This window comes from Akebia trifoliata, chromosome 13 (genome assembly GCF_017979445.1).
Source record: "Akebia trifoliata isolate Shusen 1 chromosome 13, ASM1797944v1, whole genome shotgun sequence".
In the NCBI taxonomy this organism is placed as follows: Eukaryota; Viridiplantae; Streptophyta; class Magnoliopsida; order Ranunculales; family Lardizabalaceae; genus Akebia; species Akebia trifoliata.
Window position 1 is genome coordinate 8,031,487 of NC_141387.1, and position 13,852 is coordinate 8,045,338.

The 13,852-nt window shown below is 33.1% G+C and overlaps 1 long non-coding RNA gene across 1 annotated transcript; it reads right to left on the reverse strand.

Annotated features, from left to right (window-relative positions):
* Window positions 1-1,111: 1,111 nt before the first annotated feature.
* On the reverse strand, window positions 1,112-2,625 carry LOC147387678 (uncharacterized). The gene is made up of 2 exons (XR_015171390.1): window positions 2,131-2,625; window positions 1,112-1,428 (listed from the first exon to the last, which is right to left on the reverse strand). It is a non-coding gene; the product is annotated as an uncharacterized LOC147387678 (long non-coding RNA).
* Window positions 2,626-13,852: the final 11,227 nt, after the last annotated feature.

Consider the following 13,852-nt stretch of genomic DNA (forward strand, 5'->3'; position numbering starts at 1 on the left):
TTTTAAGGACAGAGGGTCAATGTTTGTTTAAGAAAGAAAAAGTAATTAATATGGTGAAAAAGTAATTAATATGGTGCACAGAGTATGATTTTTCATGGAAAGTGGATTCCCAACATTTTGGGAGTAGGTTCCATTATATTGGGAGCATATAGGGAAAGGATCCTATCTCAAAGCACTAGAAAGAAGTTTGGGAGTGGGTGCAACACCCCTAACAAAAGGATTTGGCCACTAACCTCACCTATTGACTGAGATGCCAATAAAACCATTAGCCACCAATAAGTTATGACTACTACCCGAGACAAATTTAAGTCGCTATGGCCCCGTTTGATTCAACTGTCAGAATCTACTGTCAGATTCTACTGTAAGAAACTACTGTCAGAATTTGCTATCAGAATCTACTATCAGAAGCTGAAACACTGAAAAAAAAATTTTGATAGAACTTTGTAAAAGTGTTGTGCTGTTTACCAGAATCTGGTAATTATTGTTTGATACAGTTTCTAAAATTTATTATATTAGGTAAAATGATCAAAATACCCTTAAGATTGATAATGCATAAAAAAGTATCAAAATACCCTTATAAATATATAATTACATTAAATATAATAATTTTATATTAAAATTTTATAAAAATAATTATTTTTATTTTAAAAAATTTATAATTTTATAGAAATTTCGACAACATCTCCTTTTAAAAATGGACATATAAAATTTTTCTAATAAACAAAATACCTGCATAATACGCAATCTTGATAATGCACCAAGAATGTATCAAAAATTACTAGAATACCCCTATAAATATATTGGTACCATGGTTCAAAATTCTGTATATTCTTGAAATGTTTCGGTTGAGTGTCAGAGTCTCGATGGTGACTGAAACGAGACATTGGAGAAATTTCTCAGGTTTATTAGGGTAAATCACATAATGCATCGATTGTGATGGTCTGGGTTGCTCACCTGACTAAGAAAATGCTTTAAACAATAATTCATACAATTGACAAATGCATTCCTTGCTTGTTGATTGATATTTCATCTCGTTCTTAGAATTTAAAACATCTCAACTTACAAGAATTTCATTTTACTAGCTTAGTAGGAAGCATGTCAAGGTTTGCACTGCAAGGTCTTTGATGGTTTTGTATTTAGATGGTGCCCAATAGTAAATGTAGCAAGATGCATATTTTTTCTAATTCTATCCTTTGTAAGTCTCCTCGACCTCTTAGTTATTATTTATGAGCTATATTTAAAATCACTAAATTAAGTAAGCCATAACACATACAAATCTGTTATTATAACATTTAACAAGTAAACATTCTACACCAACAAATTTGCCGTATATCCCTCCCTTTGGAAGCTCCCTTTCAATTTTTCAGCTGATCAAGCCTTTGTTGTGTAAGGTAGAAATTAATTCCAACTCTTGAGTAGGCAAGTCATCTCAAAATTCAAGAAACAAACAAGGTTGGAAGGCAACTGTATTAGTTATTATTTTCAAGGATCAATAACATTTGTATTTGATAAATAAAATCTTAAAATTAACTTATTCTGTGAATCAATTCTGTTTACAGAGATTGGAATATATTAAGAACTACGAATTGACAAACTAGAAGAACTGAATTCAGGTCAACGTATCGGTATCCCCCACACCCCAAAAAATTTAATAATTAATAATAAAATTAAAATAAAACAGAGATTCAAGTAGTCCATAAAACCAGTATACAATGGTCAATATTAAAAGCAAATATATTTAATGTAAACAACATGATTCTTTACTTGAAGGAAAAAAAAAAAAAACAAACAAACAAATCAGAAAAAACAAGATCCAACAAACAAAATATCTAAAGAGAAACCCCACATAGAAATTGAAATTAAGCAATCTAACAGCAACCAAATAAAAAACACAAACATACCCAGAAAAAATCTCAACAAATCACGAATACCCATTTAACAAAATACTAAAAGGATCAATCTTTCAGAATCTCACAACATAGGAAAACTAAAATTTAGTAATCAAACAACAACTCAATCAAAAACTAAAATAAATCCAGAAAAAAAATGCCAACAAACCACACAAATCCATCAAAAACTACAAATAAACGAAGGAGCAACCTTTGCGAAACTCAAAATCAGATTTCTCACCTGAAAGATCTATTTGTTCATGATAATCACAGTAACATTGAAACCCCACCATTGAACTATAGCAAGAAGAGACCGAAACACACTCCACTGACACAACAGGCTCTCCTCCACCGATTCTCCCCAAAAATTCCAACAAAATAAATTAAATAATAATAATAATAATAATAATAATAAATAAATAAATAAATAAACCAAAAATCAAGATCAACAACACAACAACCACCCTGATTTGAAGAACATAATTGTTGTTCTGTCAAATTGACCGCAAGAAAAAGGGGGCAAAGTGCAGATTTCGACGGAGAAAAGAGGGAGAGATGCAATCAAAACGCATCCAAGAGAGATCAGAGAGAATCAATTAAAATTTAAAACCCCTATTTGAAGAGTATAAGAAGGGAGTGTAACGGTGGTGGAGGTTCTTCTCCCATGTGATGGCGATGGAGTATGTTGTTGCTGCTAGTGTGAAACTTAGGGGCAAAACGGTCATTTCAAATGAGCCGTTTTAAATCGCGTCTCCCGCAAAATGCGATTAGAAAAGCGGATATTTGAAGCTCTTCACACCTACTTTTAAAAATGCAATTTTGTAACCCAAATTTCGTAACAAACAGAGATTTCAGCCCATTCCGAGACCTCTGACCCATGTTTTGAGAAAAAGGTTTGGCACAATGTTTGACTCTCTTTAGGACGTACGTTCTCCCATATATGTTTGTGTGTATTACAGTATTTCTAAAAATATTTGAATTTTTTACTTTGATAACAAGTTTATAAGGGAATTATTTATGTGAATTCTTTACTTGGATAATAAGATAATATTTTAATTATTTACTTGGGCCATATGTTTTAATTTGTATGGACCATATGTTACAATATTTATTCACCCTTTCTACTTTATGCTTTAATAAATATAATTGGAATAGAAACATTTACCCTCACTCTCTACCCTATAGATAAAGGTTATTTCCAAGAAAGGGAGATGGCAGATGAGACCCCAGAGAAATCTTAATCATTTATCAAACTTGGATTTTCATGTACACATCGCCTGGTGACAAATAGGAAAGAAAAGGATTATGAATTTAGTAATAGTGAAAGATACACAAATTTTTATCATTTTTTATTATTTATTTTTTGGATTTTATAGATCATCTAATTATGTATGATTCCTAGATTTATTTGCGATTTAAGTTCGTTGATGATATCACAGAAATTCTAAAGATCATGACACACTCCACTCTTTGAAAGCTGATTTATGAAAGTATTAGAGTATAAATAAATGATACAATTATTATACCAAACAATAATTTATGAAAGCATGAGCTTTATATCTTCATACAATGCAACAGCCAACATACCATATAACATTCTAATACCCAATGTTCTTTTTAAATTCTTTCCCTTTCTGGATCTATATTCATGGTTTCAAAACTTGTCCGAGATAGAGACATATCGCGCGAGTCATCTCGATATTAGGCATGGACAAGATGGACAGACAAGTCAATTTTTCAAATGAGATTTAAACCCTATGTTCATTTTTCTCATTTTTGAACGAGACGTCTCAAATGCATTAGAAAACTTGTCTGAGATGACTCAGTATTTGACATGGACGAAACGAGATGCGAAACCAAGTTTAAAATTGTTGTGAGATGTTTAGTATTCTTATTAGACTTGGACATCTTCAAGAGGTAAGGCAGTATCAAAAGGGACCTTTCCCGATGCGAGATGGGCTCAGCTCGAAGGGGGGGGGGGGGGCAGCACCCCCTAGGTGATTTTTTATTGTTGTTGTATATATTGTATTTTCGAGTAGAATTTCTTATGTGTTTTTGCTCTATAAGGTTCCTTGCGGCTGTGGACAGAGAGTCTATAATCTTTATCGTTGATAGTGGATATTTCTCCCTCTTCTCTATGGACATAGGTAATTTGCCGAACCACATAAATCATGTGTGTTCGTTTTGTTATTTTATTTGATCTTGTTGTGCTTCCACACTACAAAAACAATGTCTACATTTAAGTGCTTCTATTTTATATCTGGATAGAAAATCAAGTGGTCCACACTTTAGTAGGTATGGCCACTAGTTCACTACAATAGTTAAAACAAATGATTAAAACCCTATTTCACGGCAATACTTTTTGGGGGGGAAAATTTGAACCCATCTTGAGTATAATAATCCAAAACATTAAGAAAATTTTGATTTCTTTATATATATATATATAATAAAATTCAGAAAACGCCACAGGTGTACATATAACTCCGAGCAGTACTCCACTCTATTATTACAAATCCAATCTCATCAATCAAAGAAATCCAAAAAAAAAAGTTATCTCTAGAAGTGGGTGTTTTGTATTCTAAAAGACATGACAATTACTCTCTTTTAAAATCCCGAACAAATAGTAAAAGAAGTAAGATTCAATAAAATTCTCTTGGAAGTAGAATGGAGGTACCCCGAAGAAAAATCAAATCTTGGGCAAGAACCCAATATAATTAGGCCAACGCTCAATGATGCAAAATAAGGAAAGAAAGTGAGACCATAACTCGAGGGATCATTTTGCAATGAATGAGACAATAATCAATGTTGAACTTGAAATATTGAATGTTCTAGGGTATTTGGTTGAACAAAATGTTTTACAGGAACATTTTGAAATGAAAGAAAACATTGATCCATGGTTGGGACATGTCTTTATATTTAAAAATATATCACTATTTATTTGAAAATATTGTGGCCTTGATTTGGTTTGGAAAAATGAGTATCTACAGTCTAGAATAAAAAGAACTGGAATGATTTTTGACAATTTAATGGCCAAGTGATCTTAATATAGTCATGGAAAATTTTAGGGGTTCTAGAAATTGCATACAAGATTAAGCCTAGATTAGTGAACCATGCAAGTATGAGTGATTAAAGAAGAGAGTTACTATTTCCACACAAACTTTTACTAACACCACACCAATCGTGTGCAATTCTTTGGTGATTTACATAGGAATTTGGTGTGGCATTAGAAAATGTTGATTGGAAATAGTAGTTCTCTTAAAGAAATAGCCTAAATCCAAAATCTAGAAATCACCAATCAGGCAAAAATTTAGGCAAATTAACCAATGGGTTTTAAACAGCTACAGTACTGCCAAAAGGAATAAATTATATTTCAAAATTACGATAAACCTATGTAATATGATAAACCCTATGTAGCCTAAAACAATTCCAATAGCCAAGCTGTGTGTGCTAGGGTATAAAACAGGTTGAACATGACCTAAAATTAAAATCATCCAAAAATTGAATTTAGGGGTTTTGAATCATTTAAGTAGATCCAAATAAAAAATGGGATCAATATGGTTTAGTCAGTGTCCCTTGACCCAACTCAGATCCAAGTCAAATACAAATCACAATTTTTCAATAAGGGTTTGCTGCATGAGGTAAAATAATTCCTCTCAAAAAATTTTTATATAAAGGATATGGGTGAGGCATCTTATGTCATTGGCATTATGATCTATAGAGACAGATTTTGAGGTATCTTGGGTTTGTCGTAGGAAACTTATATCAATAAAGTTTTAGAGAGATTTCGAATGAAAAATTGTTCACCAAGTGTTATTCCCATTATAAAAGGTGATATGTTGAATTTGAACTAATTGCTCGAAGAATGACCTTAAGAGGGAAAAAATGAAAAACATTTCATATGCTTCTGTTGTCGGAAGCCTAATGTATGCCCAGGTCTGCACAAGACTTGACATACATTTATTATGGGAATGTTGGGACGATATCAGAGTGATCTAGGTTTAGACCACTAGAGAACTACAAAGAAAGTGATGAGGTACCTTCAATGAGCTAAGAACTACATGTTTATGTATAGACGAATGAATAATCTTAAAGTAATTGGCTACTCAGATTCTGACTTTACTGGTTGTGTTGATTCACGTAAATCAGCATCAGGTCTGCACAAGACTTGACATTACATTTATTGTGGGAATGTTGGGACGATATCAGAGTGATATAGGTTTAGACCACTAGAAAACTACAAAGAAAGTGATGAGGTACCTTCAATGAGCTAAGAACTACATGTTTATGTATAGACGAATGAATAATCTTAAAGTAATTGGCTACTCAGATTCTGACTTTACTGGTTGTGTTGATTCACGTAAATCAGCATCAGGTCTGCACAAGACTTAACATTACATTTATTGTGGGAATGTTAGGACGATATCAGAGTGATCTAGGTTTAGACCACTAGAGAAGTACAAAAAAAAGTGATGAGGTACCTTCAATGAGCTAAGAACTACATATTTATGTATAGACGAATGAATAATCTTAAAATAATTAGCTACTCAGATTCTGACTTTACTGGTTGTGTTGATTCACGTAAATCAGCATCAGGTTACAGTTTTATGATAGTCGGTGGAGTTGTATCATGGAGGAATTCTAAGTAGACTTTGATTGCCATTTTCATTATGGAAGTCGAATTCATTTCTTGTTTTGAGGTTACTTCGCATGGTATATGGCTTAGGAGTTTCATATCCGAACTTAGAATTATGGATTCTATCTCTATGCTATGGAGAATGTATTGTTATAATTCAGTTAATGTTTTTATGGTTAAGAATAACCAAAGTAAGAGTCGAAGTAAACACATCGACATTATGTATTTAGCCATAAGAAAACGTGTTAAAGAAAATAAAATGGTCATTAAGCACGTTAGCACTGAGTTGATAATTGCCGATCCTTTGACTAAGGGCATGCCCTTGTTAAAATTCAAAGATCATGTAGTGAATATGGGACTTGATTTCCTTATGTAGTTTTTAATTATATGGACAATGTTATTTAATGAATTTCTTATGATTGTGATGTTTTCTTATATTTATGTGCACCTTAATTTATTTTGAGAAACTTCATTTGTATAAGACCAAAATAAACATAGGGTTTATTCATTAAGAAATTGTTGCCACATAAAGTATAATATTAAAAAATAAATAATTTATAATACATGGAAGACAACACTCGTTATTTAGAGGACTTATCGTCATGATTCATGTTTTTGTTACTTAATAGGTGTCATCGTTGGATTTAAGATGAGACATTAAGTTAATAGTGTGGGCCACGTAGGAGAATGTTAGTACATCCACCGTCGGATTTAGTGAGGAATACAAAGACCATCCATTCTAGGGCTTTTGTGTTAGTATGCACACACACGTGCCTTGAGCAACTGTCAATTTGGTCAATCTCCTATATTCTCGGGAGTGACTAGAGTTGTGGCCCACGACTTGGTAGTTTGTTTCCATATCTTCTTCTGGTTGAGGAACGTCACCAACGATCACCTTGGAATGTGGCATGGAAACAACGTGTATTGAAGCTTTGATGGAAAGCCTCGATTATAAATGACTCCATTTTGGTCCTCAAGCTCACCCATTTTTCGATTCCCATTACAATACATCATCTAAATATAGTGAGTAGACCTTGAAAGTACTAAAGAAAGACTGAAACAGTAAAAAAGAGTGTTTGTGTATCTATCCCTTGAGAATAAGCACAAATCTATCCAAAAATTAGATACAACAATCCATGATATTCTCTACGTTTCCAATCCCTTGAGAATAGGCACAAATCTGTCCAACAATTAGATACAACTATCTCAACAAATTCTACAGATTGAAGCATGACTATCTCTTTGACGTGGTCATTGTAACTGTTAAGATTTTTTATGATTTATCTACGTGTAATATGTAATTTTTTATTTTATTGGAAGGTTATTCGTAATAATGGAAACCAATCCAACCTTTTGTACTCTTCTATATAAACCAATATAGTCTCTCTCTAATTTCACCTTGAGTTAGAGAATTCTCCAAAATTCTTAAACATTTATATCATATACCGCCATTTCTACATGGAAGCCATATATATATTTGTTAGAAACCCTAAGATCCGAAGTATAAATCAACGAGAACACAAGAATCTCACAAGACACAAGATATACGTGGTTCAGTCAAAACATCGACCTACGTCCACAGGCGAAAACGATGATTTCACTATATTAACCAAAGAAGAATTGGGTTACAATTTCTCTCTACCTCTTGTATATCTCTCACACCCTTTAGGGTTTTATCTCTTACCTTTATATACTTAGGGTTACAAAGAGGTTAAACGGGTCTGATCCAAAAATCAAATCAAATGGGCCCAATATTATGCCCGGGGGCGAATTTAACAGATCATCAAAAGATCCGGGTTGAACTCTCCATATACAAAAATAGAAGACATAACCCAACAACATTAAAATCAATCTACTTAATTAGTGTCAAATTGTATGGACACTTGAGAGATGCAAGTGCTCGTAATACCATTCGGTATGTGAGGTTCTATTCGCTTGGAGGACATGCCCACGGTCAATTTATACTAAGGATCTTATTTGTGCTCTTGGTCCCAAACTGGTGCCTCCAAGATTCTATCCTAAAGCCAATCTTGCCCATTAACTATATATTAGAGTATCAAAGGATGCAGTAGAATAAGGTGCATTGTGAAATGTCAAATCATCTCTTCTCACGAACAAGATAGAAAAAAATTAAATTTGGTTTCTTATGTTAGACTTGGGTCTTTCTAGGATTGTTTTTTAATATTTATATATGAATCTCATAGGGTTCACTGTAATTCAATTAAGAGAATTAAACCAATTCATTTCTTCTTTATTGTAACAAATCCCAGTTTATTGAAACCTCACTACAACATTTTTTCTGTATAGCGGCGGATTTTTCCGTTGCTACAGGATAGATTTTCATCAATAAAAACTATTTGCGGCAATGTGCAGTGGAAAAGAGATCCGTAGGTATTGCCTTGGTCACTAAATGTAGCAGCGGATGTGATGTTCCGATGTTATATGTACTACCTATAGTAGCGTTTATTAATATCCACTGTAATAGGTTTTTTTTTTTTAAATAAAATATATCACATATAGCAGCAGATATTAGTATCCGCTGCAATAGTTCATTTTTAAAAAATAAAAAATATAACACATATAACAGTGGATATTAATATTCTCTGCAATAGATCTTTTAATATATATATAACATATTTAGTGGCGGATATTAAAATCAACTGCAATAGATCATTTGAAAAAAATAATAAAATACAACGTTTATAACGGCGGATATTAATATCCGCTCTAATAAATCATTTAAAAAAAAATAAAATATAACATATATAGCAGCGGATATTAATATCCGTTGCAATAGGTCTTTTTTCTTTTAATATATATATATTACATTTATCCTATGTCCTCCAACCTGCATACATTGAAAACAAATATACAATAAACAACACCATATGGAACATGAAAATGAATATTAGCAGCTTTCTATTTCTTATGAGTAGAAATGAAAATGAAAAACATTAACATTCTGCATGAAGAAACTATGAAGTACTACATTCTAACTGTATCTTTTATTTTTTATTTTTAATTTATAAATAAGTTAATATTATATCCAACTAATTAAAACATAGAGGATTGTGAACATGCTTATACAGAAGTACTTATATAGAGGATTGTGAATAACTTCTCTTCAAGTATGATGATAATATATAAAGGGGTAACAATTTGAATAACTTCACATTAAGGGTATGTTTGATTGCACATGGAAAATAGGGTGGAAAATCAATTTCCATGGAAAATGACATTTTTCAAGTGTTTGATTGCACATGGAAATGGAAATTCATTTTCCACCCCATTCAAAAAGTCTACTAAATCATAGATTTCACTTTTCCACCCATATGGGTGGGAAATGAAATCCACCCATATTTTCCATCCTCAATTCTTCCCTACCACCACTACCACTACCATTACACTAACCTCGCCGTCGTCACCACCGTCGTCGATGTCGGCTCCGTCTCCGACCACCTTCTCTCTCTCTCTCTTCTCTTTTTCTTCTTCTCCTTCTTCTCCATCCCTCACCTCCTCCGCCACCACCACCACCACGTTCTCCCCCCATCTTCCTCACTTACCTCCGTCGTCGCGACCGTCGTTATCGCCACCTTCGTCGCCATCGTCGCCACATCCTCCCCCCTCCCTCTTCCTCGTCATCTTCTTCTTCCCCTCCCCCTCCTCTCATCTTCTTTCTCCTTCTCCTCCTCTTATTTTTTCTCATATTTTTTCCATGATTTTATTCAAGTGAAATCAAACAATAGAATTTGATTTTCCAACCCTACCTATTTTTCACAACTAATTTTTCATGGATTTCAAATTTCATGGAAAGTGACTTTCCATGCAATCAAACATACCATAAATGTGAAGAGTGATAAGGTCCCAATTATTCGATTTTGGGACCGTAATTACACTAAGATTACCATCGTATAAATGTTAATTCCTTTAAATAATTGCAAAATTAAATTATTTATCCAAATTAATAGAGCTAATAAGATATTATTGCTAATTGTAGATAAATAAAGCGCACGTGGAAGTTATCAAATCACGAAACAAAAATGGTTACAATGTGCGAGCAAAAAGGAAGCATCCAACAAAATCTCGATGAATTCGGCCGTCACGTCACAGCTCCGCGGTGGCCCCCTAGTGCTCCGCGGTGATCTAGAGCCATCTTGCCTCGAGATTTGTACAGAAATTTTCAAATACTTCGGTGGTTGTAACTGAATGGGTCTTTTGAATAAAATCATCCGAAAAGTCGACCTAATAACCCGATTACGAATGTTATAAATTAGACGGTTTCAAAGAAGGGGTCCCCTCTTGGGTCCCTCTTGACCCTCTTCTTCTCCATAATTTCTCTGTATTTTTCTTAGTTTTTCTTTTAGAGAGAGTGTTTTGTAGTAGTAAGAGGATCAAGAGTTGATTGTGTTAGTTTTTCCCCCATTAGTCTTATTGTAATTCTTTGGAGAAGCAATCAAAGAAGGAATCAAGTTACATCTCTATTTTACATTCTCTTCTTCATCTACTATCTTCTTTTATTTTCTTATTGTTGTAATATGATCCTTGCAATGATCGACTAGATCCTTTTTAAAGAGATCAAGGATGCCGGAGCAAGTTCATTCTATTAATGTTGTTTCAATTCTATATTTCTGTGTTAAATGTTAAATCTGTGAATCTCTTTATGATAAGATCATCTAACTCATGATTCTAATTCAAGCTTTGATGAGTATTACTTAGATAAGTTCAATAACACTCATGCTCTGTGATGAATGGAAGCATAAGTCGGATAATCTTGTTTAAATAAGAGATTTTCATGGATATTCTTGGGTTACAATTAATATTTAGATCAAATCATCTTCCGATCCACGAGAAATAACTTGCTACGTGGATTGAGTCATTTTTAGAACGATTCAGCATTTTGGATGACTTGTAATGGTAGATTTGAACTCTCTAAGCCCTTTTTCATTAGTTTAAATCTATATTTTCTATTGCCAATTTTCATTTTCTGATTTGTTACAATTTTGTTTTGTTTTTAAAACTAATCTATTTTTAAACTCTGTTTTGGTTTTTAATCTGAATGAATATTTGAATCCCAACTGTCCCTGTGGAACAAATTCGACTTACCCAAAATCTATCTCTTAATATCTATTTTACACAGCAAGTTTTACAACGATCAAAGAGTGGTTTTGATCCTCCATTTGTGGTATTACTACATAAAGACTTCTCACCAAGTTGCAACCTATTCTAACAAAATTTTGGATATTGAACTATAAACACAAGTACAAAGATCGATCAAGCATGCTACACTTCAAAAAATTACATCCCTAAATTTTACTTTCTAATAGACCAATCGTAGCTACAACCCTTGATCGTAGTCACACAAAAATAGTGGTAATTTCTTTTAAAGTCGGATTTAAAACAATTCACTTTTTAGGGAAAAACAAGTGAAAAACAATAAAACAAGTGTACTTCTAGCAATAAAAAAATTGAAAAACGCATTAAAAAAATTACATTTTTTGTGGCTACTAATTTGGCTCATTACTCCGACTTGGTGACAATTCCCTTGAACTGAGAGGAAAACACTGATCTTTAGCTAAAATGCAAGAGAGAGATGAAAAGGAGGTCTATAAAATAAAAGCATTAAAAAGAAAAAGAAAAACTTTTGGTTTGCACCTCTTTTGCAGTGACCCCAAAATGATCTAGCAGGATTCTTACTCCACTTCCTTTCGAAGTCCTAGAAAGGACAATTTCAAGCATATCTGGCATAGCTTGGACAACGCCCGCACGCTCTTCTGTTGCCTCTGACCAATATGGTCGTAATGTAATAGTTACCTCCTCAGTTATGCTAAAAAATAGAAGCTTCTGTAAATCCAAATAATTTGTGTTATCATGAGAATAGATTAGCCAAATAACCACCACAATAGGAGATCATAGTAATTGGGCGTGTGCCCACCAAGTGAGGCCAACTGGCAGGGCATACATTGGCGTTTTGCCCAGTCTTATCTACTATAAAATATTTCTTAAAAATTCTTTTATGAAGTAATCAAAAGAATAAAACAGCCAAACAACAACAATATAAGATTGTATTGATTGGTTGTTTGCATATGCGCCCAATGAGATCAACTGGTAGGGTCAACATTGGCATTTTTGGAAAAAATTGTAACTCTTGCACAAGAAAACTCTAAGTTGGTAAGACGTATAGAGTGTTGTTCCCACATCTTAGGTTCAAACCCCATCAAGAGAAGGGAAAAAAATGGAAAATCAAACACACAGAAGCATCCAAATATATGAGAAAATTTGAGAAATTAAAGCATTCAAATAACATATAAAAAGAAAAAAAAAACAAATTGGTAGGTACATCATCCAAAAATTTCAACTACAGTAAATGCACTAGAAATTAAAATATCAATGCTTGCACTCCCAAATTTTTTGAATACAAGTAAATGAATTAGAAATTAAAATATCCATGCTTGGACTCCCAAATGATCTCAATAAAAAACAAACCAAGAACTTGGTACATGCTTGGTCACTTGCAATCCTGGAAGTTTGTCATAGAACCATCCATTTGAGTGACAATCTCAACTCTAAAACTGTCATCATTACTACTTTAATAGTTTTTGCATCTTTTCTAGATTTACTTATTTACAAAACATTTATATTAAAGATAAAAGTTATACAATTTTTTTTCAGGACTTTGGTGTTAAATTACAGTTTGGTCGATATAATGTCTACTTTCCACAATAACATACCTGTATGTCAGCAGTAGCTAAGAGGTGCTCGATCGAAGGCATGACTTCTGCCTGCAGATAACTCCCAAATCCCAATATCAAACAAACTTCAAATATTGAGGAATAAACGTTTCAATGTGCTCCCTGTAGTGGTGGATATAAATATCCGCTGCAAAAAATGTTTCTTTCTTCGAATGTGTTCACCTATAGCTACGGATACAATCATCTGCTGAAAAAAAATGTTTCAATGTGTCCCTAAACGTTTCTTTTTTTTGGAAGATAGTGTGAATGTGTCTCCAATAGCGGCGGATTAGGATATCTGCTACAAAAAAACGTATCATACTGCGAAACATTGATCTGTTGCTATAAACCGTCGCTATACATCGAAAATGTTGTAATGCCTTATTCTACATTCACTAGTATTTTACTTTCTTCAATAAAAATCTTAACTTACTATGATTAGTCCTTCATAATTTATGCATCCCTGACTTACAAATTCCTCTTTTTATCCTTATCATACGCCTCAAACGACTTGTTTTTTCTAAACACCTGATCCTAACTCACATTCTCTTGAAAGAGATAACGATGGACCATTCATAAACTCAAAAAAATGATAAGGAAGC